Raw genomic sequence first — 16,828 nt, 5'->3', positions numbered from 1 at the left:
TGATGAAAGTGAAAATGGAGAGTGAAAAAGTTGGCTTAAAGCTCAACATTCAGAAAACAAAGATCATGGCATCCGGTCCCATCACTTCATGGGAAATAGATGGGGAAACAGTGGAAACAGTGTCAGACTTTATTTTTGGGGGCTCCAGAATCACTGCAGATGGTGACTGCAGCCATGAAATTAAAAGACACTTACTCCTTGGAAGGAAAGTTATGACCAACCTAGATAGCATATTCAAAAGCAGAGACATTACTTTGCAAACAAAGGTCCGTCTAGTCAAGGCTATGGTTTTTCCTGTGGTCATGTATGGATGTGAGAGTTGGACTGTGAAGAAGGCTGAGCACCGAAGAATTGATGGTTTTGAACTGTGGTGTTGGAGAAGACTCTTGAGAGTCCTTTGGACTGCAGGGAGATCCAACAGTCCATTCTGAAGGAGATCAGCCCTGGGATTTCTTTGGAAGGAATGATGCTAAAGCTGAAACTCTAGAACTTTGGCCACCTCATGCAAAGAGTTGACTCATTGGAAAAGACTCTGATGCTGGGAGGGATTGGGGGCAGGAGGAGGAGGGGACGACAGAGGATGAGATGGCTGGATGGCATCACTGACTCGATGGATGTGAGTCTGTGAACTCCAGGAGTTGGTGATGGACAGGGAGGCCTGGTGTGCTGCGATTCATGGGGTCGCAAAGAGTCGGACACGACTTAGCGACTGAACTGAACTGAACTGATACATGTCATATTCAAACTGCAAGAAACCACAACAAAGAGAAGATCTTAAAGGAAGTTGGGAAGAGTGGGGTGAGCATAAAACAGTAAAATCAGAAATCAGAACTCTTTCCCTCTCTTCCCACTTCCACCCAACCTTCCCTGCACCACCAAGATACTGACCCATAGTCTTACATCAAGCTCACCTAACTTTCAAGTAGTATATAATCTCTATTCTATTCAAAGTCTTCTAGGAACTTTTAAAAAGTGGGGATGGGGAGTGAAGCAGATGGCACACTTTGTTTTATAAGGCTAACGTTTTTACCAAAACTGGATAAACCTAAGAAATAAAAGTGTGGGTAACTCTCACTTGCAAATATAAATGTGAAAATCCCAAATAAATTATTAGCAACTGAACCCAGAAGTGTAACCTGCAAAAATATATTATGTCTAAGAAGTATTTCTCCTAGGAGATAGTGCAACACTAAGATATCTATCAACTAAAAAAACTGGTTAACAGATTAAAGGGATTAGTTAAGTGATTTGCTCAGTCATATAGCTATTAATGGACTTCCCTGGTGGCTCAGATGGTAAAGCATCTGCCTACAATGCAGGAGACCTGGGTTCAATCCCTGGGTCAGGAAGATCTCCTGGAGAAGGAAATGGCAACCCACTCCAGTATTCTTGCTTGGAAAATCCCATGGATGGAAGAACCTGGTAGGCTACAGTTCATGGGGTGGCAAAGAGTTGGACACGACTGAGCGACTTCACTCACATAGCTATTAATGGGTGAGTGAGATGCATAATTCAGAGCCTAAGCTCCCCATCTACTCTTCTGTTTCTGAGCAAAGACAAAAAGAGTTGATGAGGATAGAGGGGAAAAGAACACCTTAATGGCAAGAAGTAGAAACAGACTGTGGTAGCTGAGCACGATGTCACATTACAGCGGTCCCCTATTCGAGGTCTTGCATCTTCTCTGCTTTACCCAGTCTTCTAAGTCCCCCACCCTCACCGTCGTCTTAAATTGTTCTGCTTCTAGGTTTCTCACTGACTATCTGTGTTTCCTTTAGCCACTCCCACTCCTGCTTATTCCATAAAAAGGAGGGTTGCCTTTTGGACCATAGGCTCCCAGAAGAAGCATGCTAAATACGATTCATTGCAACATGTGATTGTGGACATTACAGACCAGGAGAACAGTAGATGTTTAGAGATGAAAGCTGGGGATAACATCTAAGATGGCAAAATAAAAGAGTTAGATTTGAACTAGACCTTCAAATTTGGAGTTGCCATTTTCAGAGGTAGAGCAGATCTGTAAGAATGTTCTAGTCTGTTATTAAAGGTTTAGAGATGGGAAGGTGTGGGTCCATGTAGGTCAGTCTGCTGCAGTGAGAAGAAAGAGTTTGCATTAAGAAGTGGTGGAAGATAAGTATGGGAAATATTGGTAATGAATTTTATCCCAGAAAGAAAAACAGCTAAAGGTTTTGGAGCTTTTATCTATGAATTTATTCATTTGTTTTTCCATGTAGCAAGTTGTTGTTGTCCAGTTGCTAAGTGTTGTCCTAATCTTCGCAAAGCCATGGACGGTAGCATGACAGGCTTCCCTGTCCTTCACTGCTCCCCAGGGTTTCCTCAGATTCATGTCCATTGAGTCGTGATGTTACCTAACCATCTCATCAAGCATTGATTCTATATTAATCTCTCTGCCACTATTCCAGAGTTCAAGGGTTAAAAGGATGCAACTCATGCTTTCAAGGAGCTTTGCAACTGAAAAGACAGATGTGTCTGTAACTGAAATGCTCTGCAACAGGTGCTGTCCTGGTGGACTGTATGACTGGGGATGGGAGGCACCGAGCGGGGAGTGATTAATTTTGTCAGGCAGGAGAAAGAATAGCAAAGAATGGGAAGAATCTCATCCCAGGTAAACTATCCTGGATGGCTAGAATAGACAATCTGTCTCTGTCAGGTCCTCAGCCCCATTCCTCAGTGAGTTCTGGTGGATTTGGAGGTCTTCCCACTGCATTTGGTCCCAGCTTGATCCTTCTGTGTGTGGGTCGTGGCCTCCAAGCCCAGCATGGCCAGTAGGTGAGGCTGCCTTACTGGCAGTTGTCCTAAAACATCTCTTATTTACTGCTGCTTCCTGTGTTCTCATGGCCATTTCTTCCCAAACAGAACTCTCCTGTTTGACAGATCCTTCACTTCCAAGTGTAGAGGTTGCTTCTGTTTTCCCCAAGTTTACATATATCATTCTGATCGTGTAGGATTCCTTCCTAATGCCTTCCTGTGGTGCTTCAGAGAAGCAAAATGATCTTGAGGTACATCCAGGGGCGGTATGTGACATTCACGGCAGCAGAGCCTCTCAAACCCTGTTAAAAGAGGTCGTATTATTTGGGACGAACTTTCTCAATATCATGCTCTCATCCAGTCTTCTTTTGAGTGGTATCAAAGGATGGGCTTCCCAGGTGGCGCTAGTGGTAAAGAACCAAGCTGCCATGCAGGAGACATAAGAGATTCAAGTTCCATCCCTGGGTTGGGAAGATCCCCTGGAGGAGGGCATGGCAACCCACTCCAGTATTCTTGCCTGGAGAATTCCATGGATTGAGGATCCTGGCCGGCTGCAGTCCACAGGGTTCCAAAGAGCTGGACAGCACAACCAAACCCACAGACACACGCACGCAAGGGATGGCATGAGAATGAGGCTCCCATTTATTTATACATTGACATCTTTGAACTAATTGGAGAACTTTTCAAAAAAGTATGCATTTAGTTGGGTAGAGAAAGTAGGAAATGGGAGTGGCCACAAATTTTCTATTCATAGGCAGTTTGCAAATATTTAAAATTTTCTATGACCAGTAACATTTTGCTTTTTGCAAAATCAGTTTGAGCTTTTCCTATTTCATGACTTAGTTAAAGTCATGAAAACTTTGGCTCTTTTAGGATGTAATCTTGACACTTTAAATATGACTTGTTATTGTAAAAGCGGTTTAAAAAAAGCTTCATGCTTTGGTTCATGCTTTGGTTCATGCATACATGCCGCTTGATTTATATATGGCTTCTTATATATCCTACCCAGGCACCACTGAGAGCTCAATTTCTTCCTTTTAGTGTGGCAACAGCAGAATTTTTAAAAGGCCTCTCTTTTACCATTTGAGCCATACATTCTATGACTCCGTCTTAATGTTTCTATGGAGATTGTCTTGTTCTTTGAGAAATTGTTTCAGGAGTTAGTAATCTAGAGAAAAAGAGCTATTTTATTTCTTATTCCTTGTGTTACCCCAGTCCCTGATAAAACCATATTTTAGTAACAGTTTAAACACTTCCTTTCTAACTGTATATTTAGCACATAAGGGATCCTTAAAAGTTATTTTGTAGCTAATTGTTCCCTTTCTTAAATAAATACCTTAGTGCTTCCTAAATTAGAGTAACCAAGGGAACAGCATCTGATTTCCCCAAACATAATCTGATTTCTTTGCTTTATGCACATGATTAATTTGCTGGCCGGAAAGCTGTGCAGACTGCACGGACTTCTAGAATTTTTTCCAAAGGGAAAGATAACTTACGTGGAGTCTTTACAGTCATGGGCTCCATGAGCCTGGCCTGGAGGGGCACTAATTTCATCCCTTTCTGGGAACCAGGAACAGCACATCCTAGTAGCTCCCAGTGGGCGAATTCCAGGTGCCTCTGGGTCCCTGGCACCCGAAGTTGCCAACGTGGATTAGACAGACACATCCTTCTAGGCAGCAACAGATTCTCCAGATCTGTGCCCTTTTCCCAGACAACCGACGAATCTACCCTACAGACCCAGGAGAGGCCTCTGTTTTTTCATGACATTGTCAAGTTAATGACTGAAGAAATTTTCCCCTACTATCTTAGAAGGCTTGACCTCTGGAGATAATTAGAGAAAGAGACCCTGGAAGACTGAACTTTTCTGAAGATGACAATTATTCTACCTGCCAGAGACCTGCCTCAAGGGAAGTCTCTCTGTTCAGGCTTAAACCAGATGATTTTATTTGCTAGAAAAATTAGTTAGGAGATATTGCAAGAGAGTAAAAGGGGCAGAGTAGGTTTAAGAGAGAAAGATAGGGAGATGGAGATTGACTGGTAACACTAAAAGGATTCTTTTTGAAAAAACGTGTTTATTCATTGGATGATGGAACAAATACTAAGTGTTGGGTGCTGTTGAAGAGTCGAGGATACAGAGGTGAAAAGAAAGGCAGGCACGTGCTCTAGAGCTTCTCAGAACGATGCTCACGTGCTATTACTTCATCGTGCTCAGTCGTGTCCGACTCTCTGTGACCCCGTGGACTGTAGCCCGCCAGATTCCTCCTTCCATGGGATTTTCTAGGCAAGAATACTGGAGGGCGTTGCCATTTCCTCCTCCCCTATTACTTCATATGTCTCCCAAATACCCAGAACACTGCCTCGTGCTTAATAGGTACTCGATAAATAGTTGTTGAGGGAAAGCATGAATAAATAGTAAGAGTGAGATTCTCTGCTGTCGGTAAAGTGTTACCTTCTGAGTTTTCAATAGTCAGTACCTTGGCTTCTGTTCATGCTTGTAGTTCAGTTTGCCTGCAAAACCCTGGGTTGATTTGAGAGGAAATGCCCTTGATTACAGACATACAACTAGTCAGGACTGATCAGATTGAAATCAAATGTAGACCCTTAATTTAATGAGGAGAGAAAAAATTACCCAAACAAGAGCATGTGTAATTATGCTAAATTTCATGACTTCAGGGTCATAAATGGATTTTTCTTGATGTTCATCTGACACGAATTAATTCCAGTTGTGGCTGATTGTGAAGCAACGGCTTGTTGGGTCTTTTATAATAAGAGGGCATTAATTCCTGTTAAATTATGATGAGCCTCCTACAGAATCATCTATTTCATTCATATGGATGTAGCTAATAAGGAGACAATGAAAGTCCAAGGGGATCAGAAGGAGGCTTCTGCTGTAGAAATTGAGGGGGAATGAACCTTTGTATCCCGTGAGGCAACGTGGCAAGGGAGAGCTTTAAACCAAGTGTCTTAGCCAGCTCGAGCTGCTGTAACAATATTCCACAGACTGGAGGCCTTAAAGAACAGAAATTTATTATCTCAGAACCCTGGAGGCTGGGAAGTCCAAGATCAAGGTTCAGGCAGGTTTCAGTCTCTGCTGAGAGCTCTTTTCCTGGCTTGTTCGATGGCCCTGTCCTCGTGTGCATTTTCCCTGTGAGTGCTCACCGAGAGAGATGGAGAGAGGATGAAGGGGCAGGGGCCACGGGGGAGGAGAGGTGACTCGCTCACGTCTCACCTTATAAGGACACCAGCCCTGTTGGATCCGGGTGCGGTGCTCATAACCTCATTGCATCCTGATTACCTCCTGCAAGGCCCTGTCTCCAATACACATGCTTTGGTGGGTTGGGGCTTCAACCTATGACTTTGGGGGACACGGTTGAGCCCAGGCCAGTGGGACAGCTTGCAGTGCTTTCTCTGCTTAGCTGTATCCACCCTGGCTGGCTGCTTAGGTTCTCTGAGTCCAATTCTCCTAACTCCATGTGCTAGGGGAGCAAGAACCACAGCCTGAGTCGAGAGATTGAGTTGGATCTATCAGTAGCTGAGAGATGTTGTCCGGGGCAGGGTGTGTAGGGAGCACTCGCCAGAAGCCAGCCCTCCCCTGCCCTTACCACTGTGTCCACTGGGACTGCGTGCTTCTCTCCCTCATCAGGCTGGGCTCCAGGGTTATAGGCAAACTTTTGGTGTGGATGCCCCTTTCGGTAATCAGTGCATCATATTCTAGTGGGGCAGAAAAATCTTCAGAAGCAGGGATTCAATGCAGAACGTGTGACAACTGGAATAAGTGGTGATGTTGAGAAAATGAGAGGATTAGCAAATACATTAACACCAATGGAAATTGTGGAATCATGAGGCTCAGGAAGGCATTTTTAATGACTTGAGTAAATGAGAGAGTGACTTTAATTCTATTCTTTCAAATTATGGGATTAGGCTAAGGCCTTTCTTTGATGAGAAAATAAAACGGAATCATTTTCAGCAGGACTCCATCTTAAAAGTATGCCCATCTTTAAATATTTTTCTTTAATAATCCTGTCAACTGTTAATGAATTAAACATTATGTATAAAAGTGTTGTTTTTATTTCCTGCTCTGCAAATAAGTCTCCTGAGAAAAGAGTCCCTGTTTTTTTCTGGCCTTTCTTCTTGTTGTATTTGAAATTAAATTCCTCTAGGCAAGTGTTCTTGCCTGGAAAATCCCATGGATGGAGGAGCCTGGTGGGCTGCAGTCCATGGGGTCGCTAGGAGTCGGACACGACTGAGTGACTTCACTTTCACTTTTCACTTTCATGCATTGGAGAGGGAAATGGCAACCCACTCCAGTGTTCTTGCCTGGAGAATCCCAGGGACAGGGGAGCCTGGTGGCTGCCGTCTATGGGGTCAAACAGGGTCGGACACGACTGAAGTGACTTAGTAGCAGGAGCAGCCGCCAAGTGTTACATATAATTGTTATTCCTGATTTTAGCACCGATGTTAATAAATGTCACCCCAGTATATTCACTTTCTTTGTTAACCTGATTTAATGAAATTTTCATATATATATGGGGACACACAGTTGAGCCCAGAGCAGTGAGTCACTGCAGATGGTGACTGCAGCCATGTAATTAAAAGACACTTACTCCTTGGAAGGAAAGTTATGACCAACCTAGATAGCATATTCAAAAGCAGAGACATCACTTTGCCAACAAAGGTTCGTCTAGTCACGGCTATGGTTTTTCCTGTGGTCACGTATGGATGTGAGAGTTGGACTGTGAAGACGGCTGAGTGCCGAAGAATTGATGCTTTTGAACTGTGGTGTTGGAGAAGACTCTTGAGAGTCCCTTGGACTGCAAGGAGATCCAACCAGTCCATTCTGAAGGAGATCAGCCCTGGGATTTCTTTGGAAGGAATGATGCTAAAGCTGAAACTCCAGTCCTTTGGCCACCTCATGCGAAGAGTTGACTCATTGGAAAAGATTCTGATGCTGGGAGGGATTGGGGGCAAGAGGAGAAGGGGACGACAGAGGATGAGATGGCTGGATGACATCACTGACTCGATGGACGTGAGTCTGAGTGAACTCTGGGAGTTGGTGATGGACAGGGAGGCCTGGTGTGCTGCGATTCATGGGGTCACAAAGAGTCGGACACGACTGAGCGATTGATCTGATCTGATCTGATCTGATATATATATGGACTTCCCAGTTGGCACTAGTGGTTAAAAAAAAACTGCCTGCCAATGCAGGAGACATGAGGTGCAGGTTCGATCCCTAGGTTAGGAAGATCCCCTGGAGGAGGGCCTGGCAACCCATTCCAGTATTATTCTTGCCTGGAAAATCCCATGACAGAGAAGCCTGGCAGGCCTCAGTCCATAGGTCACACAAGTCAACATGACTGAAGCAGCTTAGCACGTCTGCAGGCATTCACACACACACACACACACACACACATACACACATTTATAAACACAAATCTTACAGCCTGAACCTTGATATTCTTAAAGAGATAAGCATATTTTCCCCTTCCTTTCTTTGTACTAAAGAAAAAAAATTCATCTAGTGTTACGCCAGCTGCATTCCAGTACCTTTGTAGATTTTCGTTAAACGTGCTGTTCGTGCCTGCGTATTAAGCCCTCTAATGAGCTATTATCAGTCCTCTGCTGTAGTTTATCAGTGGCATTTCCTCAGCTCAACAAATGCGTCTTCTTTCATTCATCCAGCCTATGGAGTAGTTGTCAGTTGGTGCTACTTACTGTGACAAGTGGAAGGAAAATAAGCTGTGCTTGAAAGTGCTGTCAAATTATTATCAATTTTTGGTCCCAGTCCTGGTGTTTGATATTCAAAAGAAACCCATTATATTAGGGCATTGAGTACAAAATTAGATCAGTTCCATGAGATAATGACCATATTTCACGGTTACGAGCTGGTGTGCCTGCAGACCAGCACATGCAGCTCAGAGTCACTTCTTGCTATGGTTCTTCATTGGAGTGGACTCGGATTTTTAATTTTCTTTCATGTTTTGCCTGTCTCAGACAGTGTTCTGTGCTGGCAGTTGGGATAATAGACCTTGAATTTCCCTAAATGAAGTCGAGTGGAATGGACATCAGTTTTTGACTGCTAAATTGTGCTGTTGCATTGGTTTATCTACTCACTGGTAAGAAGTAACGAAGAGCATGCATTCTAGGAAAAGAAAAAATGCATGGAAGAAGCAAGGGTCAAGATATAGGGAATAAAAGCAAGTCCAATTTTTAGATTGTTTTTACCTGAGGATCCTTTTTAGGATTATGAGTCTTATCTGCTCTGTGTAAGGTGCTCTGTGAATTTTTGTTTGTTGTCATCAGATGTACTGCAGCTTAGAGATTCCACAAATCCAGAAATCCTTTTTACTGTGTTCTGTCCTGGCTTATTCACCTACATGCTAATTGCTTTTTGTGGCCATTTAAAACTTTACTGTAGTAGAACTCTTTGTAGTGTGTGTGTGTGTGTGTGTGTGTGTGTGTGTGTGTGTGTGTGTGTGAATAATCACTGGAACTGGTTTAAGGGAAGAGTGGAACTTCAACCATCCTGTTGAGACATCTGAGAGATTATGATATGATGACCCAGTTGCTGGGCATATAATCTGAGATTTGTTGAATCAACTTGAGTTAACCTGAAGCCTAAGAGGCATGTCCCCACTTTTTCCATTAGGGCAGGGGGTCCATATTTTTGCTGCTGTGTAAATTCTTGTGTCATTTGTTTTGCATTTAATTCTTAGCTGATGCACAGGAGGGGGAGTTTATTGAGTAACTTTCCAGATCAATTTCTGACCTGTACTTCAGCTGCAACCAGCATGATTTCAGACATGCTAGGTCCTCATTTGCTCATTGGCCTCCCTGCCTTTCCTGCCAGAACCAGGCAAAATAAATAATAAATTAAAAATATGTCTCCTTTCCTGCTGTTTTCTTGGAATATAGTCTTGAGGACATAAGCCAAAACTCAGAGAAAAAATTAATCTTATCAGAAGGAAATTTTAATATATCACACTAGATTTTTTTCTTGATATTGAATGTTAGATACAGTTGGTATATGTGAGAATTTCATGTGCATAGATTGGAAGCTGTTAACGCTGTGGAGTCACTTAGGCAAAGAAACAGGAAAAAATAATACATGAGAAATGAAGCTAGGAAAACGTCTAGGCAAGTTACAAAGTCAGAATGATACACTTTTTAAACACATTTGTTTAACTATAGTGGGTTTACAATATTGTATTAGCTTCAGGTTTATAGCTTCAGATTTTTTTCCATTATAGGTTATTGCTGGATATTGACTATAGTTCCATGTGCTATACAATAAATCCATGTTGCTTATCTATCTTATATATAGTAGTGTGTATATGTGAACTCCATCTCCTAATTTATCCTTCCTCCTCCCCCTTCTCCTTGTGTAGCCATAACTTTTTCTGTGTCTGTGAGTTTGTCTCTGTTTCACAAGCTGGTTTGTATTATGTTTTTAGGTTCCACGTGTAAGTGATACCATATAATATTTGGCTTTCTCTGCCGGACTTAGTTCACTTATATGATCATTTCTAGGTCCATCCATGTTCCTGCCAATGGCATTATTTCATAGAATGACCCACTTTTAAGGGAACAGTGAAAGGTGGTATTACTTAGGGCGTGCATGCTGTTCACAGTGTGCTAGGTACTGTAGAAAGTTCAAAGTTGAATCAGACCAAAGTTTAATAGAAAAGTACATTAGCTGCCATGTGTGCGTGTGCTAAGTTGTATCCGACTCTTTGTGACCCTACAACTTTAGCCTGCCAGGCTCTTCTGTCCATGGGATTCTCCAGGCAAGAATGCTGGAGTGGGTTGCCGTGCCCTCCTCCTCCTTCCTGACCTAGGGATCAACCCAGGTATTGAACCCGCGCCTCTTATGTCTCCTGCATCAGTAGGCAGATTCTTCACCACTAGCGCCGCCTTGTATGAGAACAGTGACAGTTGCCCAGAGAAGTAGATGTGTTTTTATGAGACCTGAAGTAGGGAGAGGCTGCATCTAGGTCATCACTTCTGGAAGTGTGTCTTCTGATCTGCAGCTTGTTAGACGGGCAGTTTCATTGGCCCCCTCCAAACCTATTCTGGGGATGGGGCCCAGGAATCAGTATTTTAATAATCCCTCCAGGTGTTACTGATGCTCGCTATAATTTGAGAAATATTCTGTGTATAAAGAGAGACTTGGGGTTTCGTGGGGGAGGTGGTATTTAAATTGAGCAAGAGGAGAAGACAGAACATGAGTAGGCACTGCAGGAAGGCAAAATTTGCAAAGTCCTCAAGACATCATCTATTTTAGTGCCTCTAACTCTTAGAATGAAAGATTTATTTTATACTTAATCTATATTCGTCGTGCTTTTCCATAAGGCTGTTTCCTCTGTCTTCATTCTCAGTGGAATTGTGAATCATGGTGATCATATTTTGTATAGCAGCCTTTGCTATATTTCAAGGAGAATATTAAGTTCCCCACTGCCTTTTCTTCACCAGGCTAATTAATCCTTGTTCGTCAGCCTTTTCTCCTACCTTCTAGCCCTTTTATCATTTTCATTGCTCTTGTCTGGGCTTTCCTCAAATTTTCCATATTTCTCCAAAGTTACAAAGACCCAAATTATACCTGGTGCTGGTTGAGGTCTCTGGCTCAGTGAGCAAAGTGGATGAATATCTTGAGTCCCACATATTATTTTTTCTTTGTGAGAATTTACCTACAGAAATAAGAGAGTGTGGGGCAGTGTTTTTAACACACTGTCCTTGGATTCATGGGGAACTTGGGATTGATTACGTGGAATCTTAGCTCCATGTATGTCCTGGCCTTTGTCTGCAGACTCAATAGCGATCGTGATTTCTACATATAAATGAAAATGCATTTCTTTTTTTCCTAACTTATTTAAGTATAATTCAGTTTGTTTAGGGACTCAGTTGTGTCCGATTCTTTGCGACCTCATGGACTGCAGCACACCAGGCTTCCCTGCCCATCACTAACTCCCAGAGCTTACTCAAAACTCATGTGATTAGCAAAGGTCAAAAAAAAAAAACTTTTTTAACTTCTTATGTTGTCTTAACAAAGTAAAAGTTGAACTCCCACAGTATGAACCTATGCAGTTTTTAAAGTCAGCAAAGGAGCCCTCTGGGTTTGAAAACACATTTATTGGGGCAAAAGTCCAGTCAGCCCAGTGGCCTGTCTTCATCGGTACAATGGGAACAATAGGATCCATCTTGCATGATATCAGCATAAGCCATGTGGCGATCAAGTGGTTAGTGTGCATAAAAGAACACAGGCGGTGATTAACAGATGACAGTTATTACTTCTGTGGACTGTCTCTTGGATCTCATATGTGCCTTTAAGCCACCACGATCATTTGTTCTTCTAGTCCTAGAATCCTGAGATGGTGTCGGTCAGTGGTGCCACATGTTTGTCCATCTGCACCTCTGTTCTTATCTCTCTCTCCTGTTTAAGTTTCTATGGGTAGGGGACGAGGAAACATCCGTTATGGAGAGCTCCTCAGTCGGAGTTGGGCTTCCCTGTGCTGTATCTTGCCATAAGAGGCCCCTTCACACACGACTGGAGGTCTAGAATTTCAGCATTTCCTGCTTGAACTAAAAGCAAGAAAAGAGGAAATAGTGTGGGTGGGTTTGCTGAATAGCACCAAGTTGAAAATTTAAGACACTTTTCTGTATGGTTATTTGAGTTTTCACCAAGAACATTATTTCCATATATGTTGACAGGCAGGAGAGGAAAATTTCTGACCCATGAGTCTGTAAAGCATTGAAGACTAAATAAATGTTCTTAGCAGAGCTGAGATGAAGGTGTGGCCAGTCTCAATGGAGCCTTTCACGGAGGAGAGGGCGTTTTCACGGCCCAGGCTCACTGGAACTCTGAGACCTATGTGTATTATCTTGGTGATGTTGGCATAGGGTATCCTTTCATTTTTTGCTGTAGGAACAGGGGACGCCATACCTGCCATCTCTGTCTGCTTTGCGTGTTATGCAAGGAGGTCTGAGAGGGCTCTTGGACACGTGCTTCTTTGAGACGTCACTACTCAGTGAGTAATGCTCAGTTCTCATAATTTATTCTTGTGCTTCACGCTGGGATATCATCTCCTATCTTTCTCCTTTCTATTCGTCTTCTATACTTAGCCTTTGTCTTGAATTATTTTGCTTATATGAAAATCACTTATCTAGAAACACAGCTTCCCAGGTGGTGCTGATGGTACAGAATCTGCCTGCCAATATAGGAGACATAAGAGATGCAGGTTCGATCCTTGGGTGGGGAAGATCCCTTGGAGGAGGGCACGGCAACTCACTCCAGTATTCTTGCCTGGAGAATCTCGTGGACAGAGCGGCCTGATGGGCTGCAGTCCATGAGGTCGCAAAGAGTTGGACACGACTGAAGTGACTTAGCATGCACATCTAAAAACAAGATGGCAGAGATCATCACCCCCAGGCCCCTAAGTCTTACACAGGGCACTAGGAGCTACAATGAAATCAAGACCTCCCCCAGATCTAGTGAACAAGTGAGAGTCTGCTGTTTTTTGAGCAAAGCAGAAAAATGCGTCCTGGGTTGGTGTTCTGGCCAATACAAAATACTTGATGTTGATTAGAAAGTTAGACCCCCTGGGTGATTTCTCTGGCATATGCAGTTTTCCATTGCAAAATAAAATGTAGTTGCGTTCATCGAATTTTAATTTTAGCCTGTTTTTTCTTATTTTGCCTTTTTAAAGCATTGCATCAGTTTTGTATTTCTTCACTATCTCTTCGCCTACAAGAAATACAACACACGGGCTTAGATGATGCTCTTTCTTGGAAACATATTTGACAAAGCTGCATATAGCAATGGCATAATTTTCTCAGCAGGAGAGCACCACATACTACCCTCTTGTAACTGGGCTTTAAAAAAATCTAAAGAATACACTTACTTGGATAAATGTGGCTTGTGTTTTAATATTTTTGCAGTGACATCTTTGATTCTGAACATTCCCAGTTGAAAAAAAAATATGAAACTTGCTTTTCCTGATGTGTGAGGGGAAAAATGGATCCTCTGGCCAATTTCAGCATGAAGAACCGTGGTGCCTGTTTAACTTGTGCTCTTTGTAAAATTATAAGCCTAGAATAACCCTGTCATTTCCCAGCTCTGAAACATGTTTTCGTCTGATCTAATTTATTCAGTGGTGAGTGCTGACCGCGCTCCACAGATTGACCAGCCTCTCAGTTTTGTGCTTGCCTTGGGTCCTGCATTCCTGGGTGTCTGTGTTCTTGGCGTGTCTGAATCAGGATGGGCATAGAATCAGAAGCCCTGGTGTAGGAACGGATGCCCCAGGCCCTTAGCTAATCTGTCCTGCATCACTGGAATAGCAGAATTATATTTTATTCCCCTTGTGCTGGCCACAGTTTCCGAAGAGTGGAGTCTCACTGGAGCATCTTGCTCCACACTTCATATATCCATGACTGTGGTTTAGGAAGATGCTGCCTTGTAATGGTTGAACAAAAGAACACCTAGTGTCAGAAAGGAACAAAAATGCCACTAGGCACAAGGCAGGTGGTTCAAAGCATCTGAAGTCTAGGACTGACTTTGGGGGTTTACCTGGTACCATTGATTGGCTTTGCAAGGTCCAAGTGATGCCCTGAAATATACTTTGTTATAACCTCCACCACTTTGCTTTTAATTTTAAAAAGTGTTATTTGTGTTTGGCTGCACTGGGTCCTCTCTGCGGCACGTGGGCTTTCTCTGGTTGCGGTGCTCAGGCTGCTCACCGCAGCGACTTCTCTTGTTGCGAAGCATGGACTCTCGGGCACACGGGCTTCAGTATTTGCAGGGCGTGGGCTCAGTCGTTTTGGTTCCCGGGCTCTGGAGCACAGACTCAAAGAGCACACAAGCTTAGTTGCCCCAAGGCATGTGGAATCTTCCCGGGCCAGGGATCGAACCTGTGTCCCCTGCCTTGGCAGGCAGATTCTTAACTGCTGGATCACGGGGGAGGTCCACGCCTCTACCACTTGAAAGGTAAGAAACAGCGTAAACAACCACATGGGTCAATGTATTTGTCTTCCAGTATAAGATTTTTTTTTCTTTGTTGTGTTTTAAACAAACCATTGTCCCACAGACAGAACCCCTTAAAACCCGTTTAACTTTTCATGTTAACATTAATGATAATTAATTTCTATGACCCTTGAATTAGTTTCTTTTACATTTTTCTTTCTTTGGGAAAATGAACATGCTGTTTTGTTAAGTGTGTGTAAGAAACCACTGACAGAGCCACCTGGATCAGGTATTGCTAAGCTTCATCAGTGTTTTATCCAGTACAGGACACTGAGTTGGCTCATGACATAAACAGCTCACATGGTTGCCACCAGTCCCTTGAAAGCAATTAGCATTTTAGCAACCCACCCCAGATGCTGCCTGATAGATGAGGTTTCCGTGAGGCGCGAGGTCACCTGCGAGGCACTGTTGTTGAGCGGGTCCCGGTTCAGAGGCCAGCACACAGAAACTGGAGAGATGCTTCCTCAGGGCCCCTCCACATCCTTCCCAGGTGCAGATCTGCCCACATCCTGCTGAGAAAGATGGACGTGTCTGACCTTTGGTGGGAGCAGAGGGTGGGTACCAGGACAGATGCTGGAGGTTAGGCAGCGGCCAGGGAAATTTGGCCAAGGCAGCTTGGATGTGTGCCTTAGATAATACCAACCATGCAGAATGATCCTGGAGATGGAGCAAGGGAGTAGAGGATAAAAAGGCTATTGAGACAATCGTTTGATTAGTTTCCCTTTTCAAGTTTAGAAATGAATTCCTAGTCATCATTGCTTTCATACAACCTGCTCTTTTGATAGTTCTTACAAAACGGTGGTGATTTTGTTGTTGAGTTGAGTTTAGTTCCTACTTTAAGACTGTTAACCTATTATGAAAGTCGTTTCTAAGTCACAGCTATGGGGAACAGTTTGCTGTGAGCTGGCTTGTGTTTCTCATTAGATAATTAAACCCATTCCATGGACTTGATTTTGAATTGTCCACTCTCAAATTCAGCATTCAGTTCAGTTCAGTTGCTCAGTTGTGTCCGACTCTTCAGCATTAAGATACACATATTGGATATCGCTTAGATACTTTGCTGGATTCTGGAACTAGCAAAATGAAAAGAATGGACTGTGCTCTTCTGTAAGATATCATATGGAAGGCATAGGTGTAAACCAGTAACTACCAAAGGGTGTGATGGGTGAATGTAGCCACAGAAATGCTAAGGTAAAAGCTGAGCATGAAAGAGGTCATTACCAACTTTGCAGGAGGAATGTGTGACTCAAAGAAGAGTTCAGAAAGGAAATAATATCTGAATCATGTTACCAGAAGGAGAGAAATTTACCAGAAAAGGAAAAGACATGATGGAGAACATACTGGACAGAGCCACACAGCATGAGTGGAGTTGCATAGATGGGAATTCTTATATAAGTTAGTCTTTTTTCTTTTAAATTTATCTCTATTGAATTGTAGTTGGATTATAGTGTTGTGTTGAACTGCCGCTTTAAGCAAATTGACTCAGTTATATATATATATGTATGTATATATATGTGTGTGCTTACATATATATGTATTATATGTTACATACATGTAGTATGTATATGTATGTATGTATGTATTCTTTTCCATTATGGTTTATCACAGAATATTGACTAGTTCTCCTGCGTTATGCTGTGGGACCTTGTTTATCCACTCTATATGTAAGAGTTTGCATCTGCTAACCCCACACTCCCACTCTTACTGTCTACCACTGCCTCCCTCTTGGCAATCACTAGAAGAATATATAATGCTTCATGAATTTGCATGTCATCCTTGTTCAGGGGCCATGCTAATCTTCTCTGTATCATTCCAGTTTGTTAGTGTATGTGCTGCCAAAGCAAACACAGTTTTAAACCACTCTGGATGGGAAAGAATTGACTTACAGAATCTAAAAAAAATAAAATAAAATTGAAAGCAAAAAGAGCCAACTGAAGCACTAGATTCTGGCTCTATTAACAATGGCATAGAGTATCACTGGCGCTCCCTGTGGATATTTAAGCAATAGCTGTTCTTAAATGTAGGTGAGAACCGTCTTCCTTAAATTTA

General features: G+C 42.8%; 1 protein-coding gene and 1 non-coding gene across 3 annotated transcripts in view; one reads left to right on the top strand and one right to left on the bottom strand.

The window, feature by feature from the left end:
* The window catches only part of FAT3 (FAT atypical cadherin 3), an 801,625-nt gene that overhangs the window by 220,646 nt on the left and 564,151 nt on the right, over positions 1 to 16,828 (top strand). The gene's annotated exons all lie outside the window — the stretch shown is intronic.
* On the bottom strand, positions 16,519 to 16,627 carry LOC138986286 (U6 spliceosomal RNA). Its single transcript, XR_011463142.1, has one exon. It is a non-coding gene; the product is annotated as a U6 spliceosomal RNA (small nuclear RNA).

This window comes from Bos mutus, chromosome 29 (genome assembly GCF_027580195.1).
Source record: "Bos mutus isolate GX-2022 chromosome 29, NWIPB_WYAK_1.1, whole genome shotgun sequence".
NCBI lineage: Eukaryota > Metazoa > Chordata > Mammalia > Artiodactyla > Bovidae > Bos > Bos mutus.
This window is presented reverse-complemented; position numbering and strand designations above follow the sequence as displayed.